Genomic DNA, 15,091 nt, shown 5'->3' with positions numbered 1-15,091 from the left:
GATGGGGTTGTAACACCAACTAAACTCCAATAAAAATTTTTCATAAAAAACAGACTTAACTTTTAGTTTTTTGAAATCAGAATACAAGTATGGTGGGATTAGCGAATGCAAACAATCGTGTGTGGGATGGATTAACAATGAAGCCTTACTGTGTAACGCAAGGAGCTATTCTCAATATCCTGAGATAAACCATAATGGGAAACAAGCTGAAGAAACATGTACATAGATGAATAACTGAACCATTTTGTTGCATAACAGAAATGGACACAACACTTCAATTAAAAAAAAAAAACACGTACTGCAGAAAATAACACACCATTGTAAATCAACTATATCCCAATAAAAATTATTTGAAAAAAATACTTTTCTAATTAAAAAAAGGAAACTTTCAAATATTACATAAATTTATTTTTTATTTTTTATTTTTTTACTTTATTTTACTTTACAATACTATATTGGTTTTGCCATACATTGACATGAATCCACCACGGGTGTACATGCGATCCCAAACATGAACCCCCCTCCCACCTCCCTCCCCACAACATCCCTCTGGGTCATCACCATGCACCAGCCCCAAGCATGCTGTATCCTGCATCAGACATAGACTGGCGATTCGATTCTTACATGATAGTATACATGTTTCAATGCCATTCTCCCAAATCATCCCACCCTCTCCCTCTCCCTCTGAGTCCAAAAGTCTGCTATACACATCTGTGTCTTTTTTGCTGTCTTGCATACAGGGTAATCATTGCCATCTTTCTAAATTCCATATATATGTATTAGTATACTGTATTGGTGTTTTTCTTTCTGGCTTACTTCACTCTGTATAATCGGCTCCAGTTTCATCCATCTCATCAGAACTGATTCAAATGTATTCTTTTTAACGGCTGAGTACAGGGCCTTCAAAATATTTATGTAATATAATCAAGTATTACATAAATATTTTGAAGGCCCTGGCTGTGTTTTCATATCAATAAATTACTTTTATGTTATATATCAATATATATTTCTATAACAGTAAATTACTATTATTATTTAAAAAAAAAACAGAAGTGCAAAATATAGCCACACTCTTCCTCAAATCTAACGGATGTTTTATGTTTTTCTTTGTTCACCTCTACGCTCATAAATATCTATGAAGCAGACGCAGTATATTTTATTAACTTTCTCCTTCTGTCTTATTTTACGTCACCCAGTCTGACTCCTGTAGACAACACTCTCAACGTTCTGTTCTTGGTATCTGGTTCTAACTGCCCATATGCAGAGAGCCCTCTTCCCACTATGGCTGTGAAGTTGCCTTCCTTGAGCAAGGTCTCACGGACCCGTGTTAAGAGTTCATAAATAGACAACTGACTCGGGAATCTCCGTGGCTTTTGTATCATCTGCCTACTCTGGGTTTTCCTGAGACTGAAGGGGACATCATGGCAGAAAAGCCAGGCATAGCAGATTCACAGCAGCAGGGAGAAACTTCTACCAAACAAATACGTGGTCAGAGATGCGTAGGTAGATGTCCACTGGCTGATGAATGGATAAACAGCATGGTGCATCCGTGCAATGGAATATTATTTGCCCATAAAAAGGGACAAAGGACTGGGATTTCCCTGGTGGTCCTGTCGTTGACAAGACTCCTTCCAGTGCAGGAGATGCGGGTTCGATCCCTGGTTGGGGAGCTAAGATCACACGTGTCACGAAGCAACTGTGCCCAAGTGCACCAATTACCGAGGGCTTGTTCTCTGGAGTCCCCACGCCGCAGCTAGAAAGAAGTCCATGCTCAGCAACCAAAGATATCGCTTGCAACGAGGAAGACCCCAAGGGCTGCAACTGAGACCACACACGGCCAAAGAAATTAATCTTTAAGAAGCACTGAAGTACTGGCTTATGCTATGGACAGGGATGGACTTTGAAAACATCATTCTAAGTGAAGGAACTCAACCATAAAAGGACAGTATTGTATGACGACACATACGTGAAATGTTTAGAACAGGCAAATCCATGTAGACGTAAGGAGTTGATTAGTAGTTGCCAAGGGTTGGGGTGCATGGGGAAGACTAGGCGAGGAGAAAAGGGAGGTAAAAAGAACGCTCATTGATGGCAAGAGTTCGTGGTGGGTTCAGTGGTTCAGAATCCACCTGCCACCATGGAGGACACAGGTTCCCTCTCGGGTCTGGGAAGATTCCCACACGCTGCAGGGCAAATAAACCCGTGAGCCACAACTATTGGGCCAACATGTAGCAACTACCCAAGCACGCATAGCTAAAGCTTATGCTCTGCAACAAGAGAGGCCACCACAATGAGAAGCCTGTGCATTTCAACTAGACAGTAGCTCCCGGCTCCCCGCAACTGAAGAAACCTATGAGCAGCAATGAAGACCCAGCACAATCAAATATAAAAAAATTTAAAAAAAAATTTTATGGCGTCAGTGGTTACAACTCGGAAAATATTCTAGAAGCCATGAGACGGTATACTTTGCACTGGTGAATTACATGACTTGTGGATTTTATCTCAGGAAAGTTTCTACTGTAAAAAGCTTACCGAAGGCAGCCTCTGAGATAACGCAAGTGGAAAACTGCAAGTAGAAATTGGAGATGTGGCTCCATCTGATTTTTTTTTTTCCAGCAGTCGGTGACTTGACGTACTAACAGCTGCATGGTACACACCTGCAAGGCTTATGAAAGAAGTTTATGGTGAGGCATAAAGGTCCGCTGCTCTGCAGGGTCTCAGGTTAAACCGTGCTCTAACTGCAATGCCAAGCAGAGCTGAACACTCGCTGTTATGGTCTTGGAATAAACCGTTCACAGGCGCACCGGAGCACTCCTTCTCTGGGAAACCTTCCTGACACCGACGGTGTGTGACTTCCTCGATTTTTCTCAGCCTGCAAAACGAATCCACTTCACATGCTCAATATGTAAAGCAGGAAATATGGTATTTTGTCCGGGCCTTTATTTTTCAGTTTAAATCTCTAAGGGTGGTTTAAGAAAATCAGTCAGTGAAAAGTGATTTTGCGGGGGAGACAGATGTGGAAATTAGCAGGCTGAACAGGAAGTGACAGGTGCAGTCTTATTCCGATGTTGGTTTCCACAAATTCAAATTCAAATGCTCTCAGGACTGTGGAAATACCTTCCTAAAAACAGAGATCTTTGGAAGGTGTTGGAAGAACGCTGTTGCAGTTGGCACATTCCCCATTAACATCATTTTGACTTCCGTTTCTTTAAAAATCACTCTGTTGCAGGTGTGCTGACCTGCTTTTTAATATCTTTTAAATAAATATGTTGTTTATTATTTAACATATTAACAATTATATTTATTCCTGTTTAATAAATATTTTAATATTTAATCTTTTTAAATAAAAATATGTTTAACAAATATTTAAGAAATAGATTAATATTTTAAATTATAGCTCTCTCTACACCTTATATGGTCAAAAGATCCTATCATGAGACATGAAATAAAATATATATACACATTATTCATGCGTGTTTTTATATTATCAGTTCAGTTCATTCGCTCAGTCGTATCTGACTCTTTGTGACCCATGAACCGCAGCACACCAGACTTCCCTGTCCATCACCAAATCCCAGAGTCCACCCAAATCCATGTCCATGGAGTTGGTGATGCCATCCAACCATCTCATACTCTGTCATTGCCCTCTCCTCCTGTCCTCAGTCTTTCCGAGCATCAGGGTCTTTTCAAATGAGTCAGCTCTTCGCGTCAGGTGGCCAAAGGACTGGAGTTTCAGCTTCAGTATCAGTCCTTCCAATGAATATTCAGGACTGATCTCCTTTAGGATGGACTGGTTGGATCTCCTTGCAGTCCAAGGGACTCTCAAGAGTCTTCTTCAACACCACAGTTCAAAAGCATCAATTCTTAGGCGCTCAGCTTTCTATATACATGTGTATATATTTTCTTACTTCACCTCTGGGGAGTGGACCATTTGAGCATGAAGCATATGACAGAAAATTCTATAAAATACGATTTTTTTTTTTTTTGCTTTCAGTAATTGCGCTGTTCATTTGAGCTGTAGAATTTTGCTACAGAAAATTGGATTTACACGCATAGAATCCAAATAAGCCCAGCAATCATGGTTAATTTGACTACCAAGAATTATACACCCCCTCAATCTCTCTCTCTCTCCACATACACAAACACACACACCTTCTTCATGTGAAATTTTTTTTATTGGTCAGAGTTTTTCAACATCTCCGAATTTTGCCTTCTCTCTGCAGATAACTTGAAAGAGGGCATCTCTCACATCTGAGTTCCCTTCTTCCCACCCCTACTGTCTCTTCCATCCCTTTGGCTGTCTCCTCTGATTTCTTAGACTATAACACAACAGACTCCTAAATGTTTCTGATTCAGTTCTGCCTGGCATAGCCCACCGTACCTTCCACAAACACACAAAGAAGCTCTCCCAAAATGTGCATTTCCATGGAATCACTGATTACCTAGAAGACCTCCTTCACTTTCTCATTCTTTATCTCCAGGGAGCCCTCAACACCACCACCCCGATCCTGCTCCACATATAATTCCAGCTCTCTGAATTCCCACTGCCTTGCCTGCAGAATATTAATTTTTCTTGAGTTCCCCCCCCCACCCCGGCTCCAATGTATTTTCCCTGGAAGTAGTGTTGCTTCTATTTCTGATGGGGAGTTAGAGAAAAAAAAAATCCATCTTAATACAAAACTTGACTTTGAGCTGTTTTAGAAAGATTTTCCCATCATGCCTCTGTTCCCTTCTACAGACAATTCGACCTGTACGGCTAGCACATCCATTAGATACTGGCTATATGGGGTTTTATGGGTTCTCTGGTGGCTCAGTGGTAAAGACTCCACCCGCCAATGCAGGAGATGTGGGTTTGATCCCTGCACTGGGAAGGTTCCACTGGAGAAGGATATGGCAACCCACTCCAGTATTCTTGCCTGGGAAATCCCAAGGACAGAGGAGCCTGAAGGATTACGGTCCGTGGGGTCACAAAGAGCCAAACACAACTCAGTGACCAAACAAAACCACAACGGCAACAAGCGCTGTTTTAAAGTTTAGTTGCTTTCCATGCCTTTTCATGAAGGTGAATTTATGTTGTGGTCCGTGTGAAAGATCCGTGACCGGGGATGGTTTCCTCATATTCTTTTTCACCGTTTTGTTCATGCACAGAGTATACACAGCACCCATATTCGTCAATGATGTGAAGGAACTCTGTGTATGCACAGAGCTGATTCCGTGGAAATGTTGACAAAACTGTGGCTGCTTGTCATGAGAGAATATGGCAAGTATGTACACAACACTAACATCACATTCGTGGAAGTCTAACTCCTCTGAAATTCAAGACAAGGTCAAGCATCGAAACACTGGACCTACACGACATTGTTTTTTTCGGCGTTGTGCTGATACGTGAAACCACTTTCATTCAATGCAGGAGATGTGGGGTCCATCCCTGGGTCAGGAAGATCCCCTGGAGGAGGAAATGGCAACCCACTCCAGTCTTCTTGCCTGGAGAATCCCATGGACAGAGAGTAGCCTGGCAGGCTACAGTCCATGGAGTCCCAAAGAATCGAACATGATTTGGTGACTAATACACACACACACACACACACACACACACACACACAATTATTGTGTTGGGTAGCCAGTGGTTTCATAACCAACCAAAGGTTTAACACATTTCTTTAGAGGTAAACAATTCCACAGATAACAAGGGCAGAAAAATACAATTAGACTCAAATATATATGGTATGTTAAAGGGCTAAGTCTCTGCCTAAGTTGCAGTTAATTTGCTGTAAGAAATATAAAGACATAGTCACAACCCCAAGAACAAAGGACACTGCCACTGGAGGCTCAGACATTTAAGAGCTGAAGAGATTTACAACACACATGACCACAAAGGCTGTGCGGGTAAATCAGGTTTTGGAAATTCTCCCTGTAGTCACCGCAGGGCGTTTCAAGCCAGGCCCTTGAAGCAAGGAGTATTTTACCCTGAAGAGGTGCTTAGCACTGCACAAAAGCATCCTAAGTGCCTTCACAATTGCTCTGTATACTGGCCTTTGCTCACCTTTATACCTGCTTAAAGCATGAGAAAACTCTTGAGAGTCCCGCGGACTGCAAGGAGATAGAACCAGTCCATCCTAAAGAAAATCAACCCTGCGTATTCACTGGAAGGACTGATGCTGAGGCTGAAGCTGCAATACTTTGGCCACCTGCTGGGAAGACTCGTCTCGCTGGAAAAGACCCTGATGCTGGGAAACATTGTGGGCGTGAGGAGAAGGGGGTTACAGAGGATGAGATGGCTGGATGGCATCACCGACTCGATGGACATGACTTTGGGCAAACTCCGGGACATAGTGAAGGGCAGAAGAGACTGGGGTGCTGCAGTCCGTGGGGTCACAGAGTCGGACACAACTTCGTGACGGCAACAGCAATGACAAAGGATGAGAAGGAAACATCTGTGATTGTGGCCCCAAAGTATTCAGGAGCTGGTCTACTAATTAGTTTCAGGGCTTCATAAACTGTGGGTACCGGGTATGTAATTCACTTCAGTTCAGTTCAGTTCAGTCGCTCAGTCGTGTCCGACTCTTTGCGACCCCACGAATCGCAGCACGCCAGGCCTCCCTGTCCATCACCAACTCCCAGAGTTCACTCAGACTCACGTCCATCGAGTCAGTGATGCCATCCAGCCATCTCATCCTCTGTCACCCCCTTCTCCTCCTGCCCCCAATCCCTCCCAGCATCAGAGTCTTTTCCAGTGAGTCAACTGTTCGCATGAGGTGGCCAAAGTACTGGAGTTTCAGCTTCAGCATCATTCCTTCCAAAGAAATCCCAGGGCTGATCTCCTTCAGAATGGACTGGTTGGCTCTCCTTGCAGTCCAAGGGACTCTCAAGAGTCTTCTCCAACACCACAGTTCAAAACCATCAATTCTTCGGCACTCAGCCTTCTTCACAGTCCAACTCTCACATGCATACATGACCACAGGAAAAACCATAGCCTCGACTAGACGGACCTTAGTTGGCAAAGTACTGTCTCTGCTTTTGAACATGCTAGTATGATAATTAATGAATGATAAAGATTATATATGTGTATGTCTATTTTCTGTCAGTGTTTTAAGAAATAACCACAAACTTCGCAGCTTGTATCAAGCTCCATTCCTATTTTAAAATTGTATTGAAGTATAGTTGATTTGCAATTTCACATTAATTTCTGCTTCAATTCAGTCACTCAGTCATGTCCAACTCTTTGTGACCCCATGGACTGCAGCACGCCAGGCTTCCCTGTCCATCACCGGCTTCCAGAGCTTGCTCAAACTCATGTCCATTGAGTCGGTGATGCCATCCAACCATCTCATCCTCTGTTGTCCCCTTCTCCTCCTGCCCCCGATCTTTCCCAGCATCAGGGTCTACTCAAAAAAGTCAGCTCTTTGCATCAGCTGGCCAAAGGATTGGCGTTTCAGCTTCAGCATCAGTCCTTCCAATGAACACCCAGGACTGATCTCCTTTGGGATGGGCTGGTTGGATGTCCTTGCAGTCCAAGGGACTCTCAAGAGTCTTCTCTAATACCACAGTTCAAAAGAGCATCAATTCTTTGGTGCTCAGCCTTCTTTATGGTCCAACTCTCACATCCATACACGACTACTGGAAAAACCATATATGTGTGTGTGTGTGTTTGTGTATACACGTATATATTATATATATATTCTTTTTTATATCTTTTCCTTTATGGTTTATCACAGGATATTGAATATAGTTCCCTGCTATACAGCAGGACTTTGTTGTTTATCCATCCTATATATCACAGTTTGCACCTGCTAACCCCAAATTTCCAGTCCATCCCTCCCCCATATCTCCTCCGCCTTAGAAACCACAAGTCTCTTCTCCACGTTTGTGAGTCTGTTTCTGTTTCACAGATATAGTCATTTATGTCCTATTTTAAATTAGGCCGATGAGTGATATCGTATGATACTTGCCTTTGTCTGCCTGACTTACATTACTCACTATGATCATCTCCTAGGTCCACCCATGTAGCTGCAAATGGCATTATTTCATTCTTGTTTATGGCCGAGCAATGTTCCACTGTGCCGATGTACCCCGTCTGGTTCATGCATTCCTCTGTCAATGGACAGCTACATTGTTCCCTTCTCTTGTAAGCCCCGTTGCTATTTCAATGTTCTGTACACAGCGCTTGCTGGTTCAACCAAGTTCTCTGCCCTGGGTCCCCCATGGATGAAATCAAGCTGGTAGTCAGACGGGCCTCTTACCTGCAGGTTCTGGACAGAAATTGGTTTTCAAGCTCTGTAAAGGTGCTGGCAAAATGCATGTCCTTGTGTAGAGCCTCGGTCCCCTTTCCGTCACTTACTATCAACGGACAATTGTTCGAAGCATCTGGAGTCACCCCCCCTTGATTCCTTGGCTCATAACCCACTTCCTCCTTGTCCAAAGCAGCACAGCTGACCTACTGTGTTTCAAGCTTCAAATCTCCCTGCCTTTTTTTTTTTCTTCCCTGCAATATTTCTCTGAACACAGCCAGGAGCAGGTCTCACCAGGCTGTGAGCTCACTCAGACAAGGCGGGGTAATCTCTGCATCCTGAGGTCCATGCCTCACTGCCGTCTATAAATCCACCCCTCTGTCATTTCGTCATTGAATCAGCTTGGCAGAGCTGCCACTCCGAAGTATTTCGTGTGGAGTGGCTTGAAGGGTAGAAATGGGTGGTCTCACAGTCCTGGAGGCTGGAAGCCCAAGATTAAGGCCCCGCTCCTGGGTGTGTCAATGGCCATCTGCTCCCTGCGTCTCCACGTGGCTGTCCCTCTGTGTGTGTTTGTGACCTGATCTCCTCTTCTTATAAGGACCCCCGTCCTATGGGATCAGGGCCCACCCTAGAGACATCATCTCACCTTCAATTCCCTCTTTAAAGATGCTTGCATCAAAACACAGTCATATTCTGAGGTCCTGGGGTTTAGAACTTCAAGATGTGATTCTGGGTGAGGGCAGAGTTCCGTCTCTAACAGCCCTGTGATGGAACACATCCGGAGGCTCCAAGGATTACGGATTATGATGTGGACATTGGCAGGGGTGGGGGCCTTCCTTAGCCTCGCAGAGAGCTGAACGCTTGAAAACTAGCAAACAGTTGGGTATGCAGTGAGAAATGAACTTGACATGGTTCTGAAACAATACAAGTTTTCACAGATGGCTTCAGCAGACTCAGGAAGGCATCTTCTTGGAGTTCATCATCAAGGAGGTCTTGGACCTCCTAATGGGAGGTCACTCTGTGATTGATGTGGGCCAGTGTGCCAATCTGGGGCTTCCCAGGCAGCTCAGCCTGCTGATGTAGGAGATGAGGAGACGTGGGTTCGATCCTTGGGTCAGGAAGATCCTCTGGAGGAAGAAATGGCAACCCACTGCAATATTCTTCCTGGAGAATCCCATGGACAGAGGAACCTGCCGGGCTACTGTACACGGAATTGCAAAGAATGAAGACACAATTGTGCACACACCCTACGTGCCAGTCCAACTCTGGCTCATAATGAAACCATCCCTGAATATCCCTTGGATATTTTGAGATATGCAAAAACCACTCTTGTGTTCTTCTGTTTAGTTTTAAATAGTCTAACTTTCACATTACTATTCAGGTTGATATCAGCCAGTAAAGAGATTCCTGTGCCCAATACAACAGTACTAGCTACATGGGACAATTTACACTAAAATCAGGATTAGCTACAATTAAAGCTTAACATTCGGTTCCTTGGAGGTACCTGCCGTCGTTCAAGCCCTCCAGGGCACACGTGGACCACAGAGATGGAGAACTTCTCTATCCTCACAGACAGTCCGGCTGAATGGCCCTCGTCTAGACAATAATATTATGATTTTTCACAATGCGATTCCCTCAAGATTATGCAATCTGATTAAGGGCATTACAAACTGCATGTTGATTTCTTGTTAAGGTGATATTTATGATGATTAATTTCTATGAAGAGATAATTACCTACTAAATACAGGATGAAAGAATATGCACATCACCATTTATCCTGAAGATGTCAACCAACAAGGAAATGTAATTGCTGGAGATAGATCTGTCTGCTTCATGCATTTGGTTCCATGACCCGACAGATTTCCAAAAACGCCCTGCCAGTTTTCATCATTAATGATGGATTATGCCCCCTAGAGACTCCCAAACTCTTGGTTTCCAGTTGATTGTGTTCAGACCTGATCTTCCTTTAAAACAAAGTCGAGTAAGAGTTTTCAAGCTGTAGAAATCACTTACGAATACAGACACAGTCAGTGGTTTTGATAAGAAGGAAAAAACTTCCCTTCAGAGCTCATACTGGGTGGCCAAGACAATCCTAAAGAAATCAACCCAGAAAATTCATTAGAAGGACTGATGTTGAAGCTGAAGCTGCAACACATTGTGTAGCTGATGCAAAGAGCTGACTCACTGGAAAAGACCCTGATGCTGGGAAAGACTGAGGACAGAAGGAGAGGGGGCAACCGAGTGAGATGGTTGGATGGCATCACCGGCATGATGAACATGAGTCTTAGTAAACTCTGGGAGTTGGTGATGGACAGGGAAGCCTGGCATGTGCAGTCCATGAGGTTGCAAAGAGTCAGACACGACTGAGCGACTGAAAAACAGATGGCCAACAGCTGCAAAGCACCATAAAAATCCTTCCTTTTTATTTCCATAAGGCTACCTGTAAATGCTTAAGTGCATTCTGTTTGAAGCCACGTACCCAAAGAGGTTTTAGAACAATCTTTAAAGATAGACCACTCTTTGAAACAAAGGACCTTTCTGTACAAGTCCTCATGGTACTCTGTGGATTCCTTATGGATGCTCAGAAACTAGAATTACTTGAGAAGAGACACACAGTGGAGTTCAGAGGGAGAGCCTGCCTGTACCAAGCTATGCCATGTTGGCAGCCCATGGTCCGATAAATACCTGTGTACCTGGATGTTTGTGAACTCATCGTTGGTATTTATAAAGCATGGTGACCACGCGCTGCAGCTACAGAGCCGATACGCCTAAAGCCCATGCTCCAAAGCAAGACAAGACACTGAAACAAAAAGCCCTACACTGCAAATAGGGAAAACCCAAGCTCAGCAACGAAGACCAAGAGCAGAGTCAAAAAAAGACAATTGTTGTTAATGTCATTTAGACGATGATGACAATCACTGTGATAATGCTGACAAGTTCTTGATGCCTGATAGATATCCAACTTCTTGTAAGATGGAGTAGGTATAAGAATATCTCCATCTTCCAAGTTCATGAAGTGAAAGGGGGACAGAGGTGGTCCATGGATGCCTTGAGCTGTTGAGTTAAGAAGCCTTTACACAGCGCTGCTGGTTCGTTAATGGTGGTTCACAGTAAACTGCATGATTTGGGGGCAAATATCCCCAGGACTCAGGCACGAAGAATGTGCCTGGAAATGCAGCAGCCCTAGGAGGCAAGGGTTCGATCCCTGGGTGGAGAAGAACCCCTGGAGAAGGAAATGGCAACCCACTCCAGCATTCTTGCCTGGGAGATCCCAGGGACAGAGCAGCCTGGTGGACTACACAGTCCATGGGGTCATGGGCCTGCTATAAACTAGTTAATTTTTTAAACCACTCATTAGCACTAATAAATATTAACTACTAGAAGGCTGTTGGATCCATGTGTCTGCACCTTGATGAGAGGCACAGGACAGGCCTCCGAATTTGGTTATCGGTCCAGAGAGATGGTCTTGGAAGCATCGGCCCATGTGATAACTCATCTGGCAAAGATGTAAATATTTCCTCCATTTGGGATTGGCGGAGAAACTTGAGGCTGAAACTTGAATAGAGCTGGGCATCAGAGAATTGAGGCTTTCCCAAGGGAGTGTCTGTCTGCACAGAGACCTCTTTGATGTGTGTGGACCGCGGTCATCCTCTCTAGTGTCGGAGGTCCCGAGGCTGCCATCACAAGGGACCTCAAGAGGATGGTGAGCGCATGGCTGGCTCCTTCTGGAGCCTCGAACGGAGGACCTGGAGCATGTATCTCCCCCAGCTTCCAGCGATCACTGTCAGTGATTGACATCCCTTGGCTTGCATCAATATATGCATCACTCCAATCTCATCTCTGTCACACTCCTTGGCCTCGTTCCATCTGTGTCTCTGTATCCAGATCTCCCTCTAATTTCTCCTATGAAGATGCTCTTCACTGACCTAAGTGTCAGTCACTCAGTCGTTTCTGACTCTTTACAACCACGTGGACCACAGCACGCCAGGCTCCTCTGTCCGTTGGATTCTCCAGGCAAGACTTCTGGAGTGGGTTTTCATTTCCTCCTCCAGGGGATCTTCCCGACTGAAGGATCGAACCTGAGTGTCCTGAATTGCAGGCAGCTTCTTTACCATCTGAGCCATCAGAGAGGTCCTTATTGACTGACATTAATCCAGTATGATTTTACCTTAATGACATTCACAAAGAGGGGCTTTCCAGGAGGCTCTAGTGGTCACGAACCCACCTGGCAATGCAGGAGACACAAGAGATTTGGCTTCCATCTCTGGGTTGGGAAGATCCCCTGGGGAGGCAAGTGGCCTCCCACTCCAGTATTCTTGCCTGGAGAATCCCACGGACAGAGGAGCCTGGTGAGCTACACTCCATAGAGTCGCAAAGAGTCGGACATGACTGAAGCGACTTAACCCCCCCACACACACATCTGCAAAGACCTCACTTCCCACAAAGGACCTATTTGCAGCTGCCAGAGGTTAGGACTTGAAAATTTGAAGTGAGGGGGGAAGGAGACACAGTTCAACCCATTCCACGTGGTAATCACCCACTGAGATGACAGTCTCAGGAAACGTGAAAAAATGGTATAAAGAGGAACCCTAAATTCATGATGTCAAGCCATGCTTCATCACCGGGTGAACATCAGCACACGTAGGACTGGGAGGGCTAGTGACCTCGTTTTAGCAGCTGATCGAGGAATACAGGTGAGAGGTGAGCTGTTAGGAGTTGACCCTTCTCACACTGGACAGCTGGGCAGGTACAGAGCTGGGGGCCCGGAATAATGGGGAGAGATGGGAGGCCAGGAGCAGAGGGACTCTCATCAGTATCACCAAGGAGCATGGCTCCCGGAAGCAGGGAGGAGGCCAGGCTTGCAGACCCAGCAGAAGGTGCCTTCAGAAACCCAGTAGGACCTCCCTTCTCAATGCCATGTGTGCTGGGCTTTACCAGCGCTATAGGCAATAGTCTGTATCCAAGACCCAAACATGGTTGTCATGAATTGAATTGAAACATGGAGGTAGGACCCTTGTCTTTTTTTTTTTTTTAATAATTTTATTAGTTATTTTATTCAGTTCAGTTCAGTCACTCAGTCGTGTCCTACTCTTTGCGATCCCATGGACTGCAGCATGCCAGGCCTCCCTGTCCATCACCAACTTCCCATCACCAACTCCGGATTTTACTCAGACTCATGTCCATTGAGTCAGTGATGCCATCCAACCATCTGTCTCCCCTTCTCCTTCTTCCTTCAATCTTTCCCAACATCAGGTCTTTTCCAGTGAGTCAGTTCTTCACATCATGTAGCCAAAGGATTGGGGTTTCAGCTTCAGCATCAGTCCTTCCAATGAATATTCCGGACTGATTTTCTTCAGGATGAACTGGTTGGATCTCCTTGCTGTCCAAGGAACTCTTGAGAGTCTTCTCCAACACCACAGTTTAAAAGCATCAATTCTCCGGCACTCAGCTTTCTTCACAGTCCAACTCTCACATCCATACATGACTACTGGAAAAACCATAGCCTTGACTAGATGGACCTTTGTCAACAAAACAATGTCTCTGCTCTTCAATATACTGTCTAGGTTGGTCATAGCTTTTCTTCCAAGGAGCAAACGTCTTTTAATTTCATGGCTGCAGGCACCATCTGCAGTGATTTTGGAGCCCAAGAAAACAAAGTCTGTCATGGGTTATTTTATCACCTTGTACTTATTTTAGGCTGTGCTGGGTCTTTATTGCTGCATGAGCTTTTCCCTAGTTGTGGCGAGGGGGGCTACTCTCTGGTTGTGGTATGAGGTCTTCTCATTGCGGTGACATCTCTTGTTGTGTACAACAGGCTCTAGGACACACAGGATTCAGTAGTTGCGGTTCCCAGGTTGTAGGCCACAGGCTCAGTAGCTGTGGCACATGGGGCTTGTTGCCCCGAGGCATGGGGGAATCTTCCCGGACCAGGGATCGAACCTATGCTCCCTGAACTGGCAGGAGGATTCTTTACCACTGAGCCACCAGGGAAGCCCAGGACCCTGGTCTTGATGGTTCCACAGTCTAAGCAGTGTAGACAGGCCTCAGGCCCAGGGAATGGTCACCAGGCCTGGAGTGTAAGTGGAGGCTGCTTCTTGGGCTAAAACCTGCTATCAAAGCAGGAACAGAGGTCAGAGCAGGGGGACTGAGGTGGAAGGTCAATGAGCCTTTCCAATCTTTCCACCTGAAGCGGAAACATAGGAACAAGGTGATGAGGAGGAGAAGTGAGCAACGTCTGAATGTGCAAACTCAAGGGCAGCCACGTGGCAGGGTAAAGGTCAGAGCAACCGGGGATGGATCTGGCTTTCTTTCCTCACCAAAAGTCCCTGGAAATGTCTTCTTTGGGGCTTCGTTTGACGTCCTGAGAAAGACTCAGAAGGCTCTGACCCCTCCCTCACCTACAGACCGTCAATGTCAAGATGCTGACGCCAACCTGCAAGGCAGTGTGGGAGAGAAGGTCGGAAGAGTCAGTCCTTGAAAACGACGCTCTAAAAATAAAATGCAACTGGAGACTCATGTTTTAAACATGGACGGCTCTGGCATCGCGGCGGCCCTTTGATATAGCTGTTTCGCTGTAGGCTGAATTAATTAATTAATTTGCATCAGGCCTCCGGACTCAGAGGGCTTCTTTCTAAACTCATCTGCATTTCCATAAACACGTTGGCAAAAAAGGAACCCAGAGTAAGACGAAGAGCCCCACCTTGTCTGGATTCCGCTGGCATGGCCTCCATGTGGGGAAGCTCACATCAGTTCTTGTGATGTGGTGGATTTTAATGCCTCAGTGAGACATTGATTTGTCGCTGGGAGGGACCCAAACTTCAATCTTGAATACCCCTCAGGCTATTTATGTTGTGGATACGTCT

This window comes from Capricornis sumatraensis, chromosome X, assembly GCF_032405125.1.
Source record: "Capricornis sumatraensis isolate serow.1 chromosome X, serow.2, whole genome shotgun sequence".
Lineage (NCBI taxonomy): Eukaryota > Metazoa > Chordata > Mammalia > Artiodactyla > Bovidae > Capricornis > Capricornis sumatraensis.
This window is presented reverse-complemented; position numbering follows the sequence as displayed.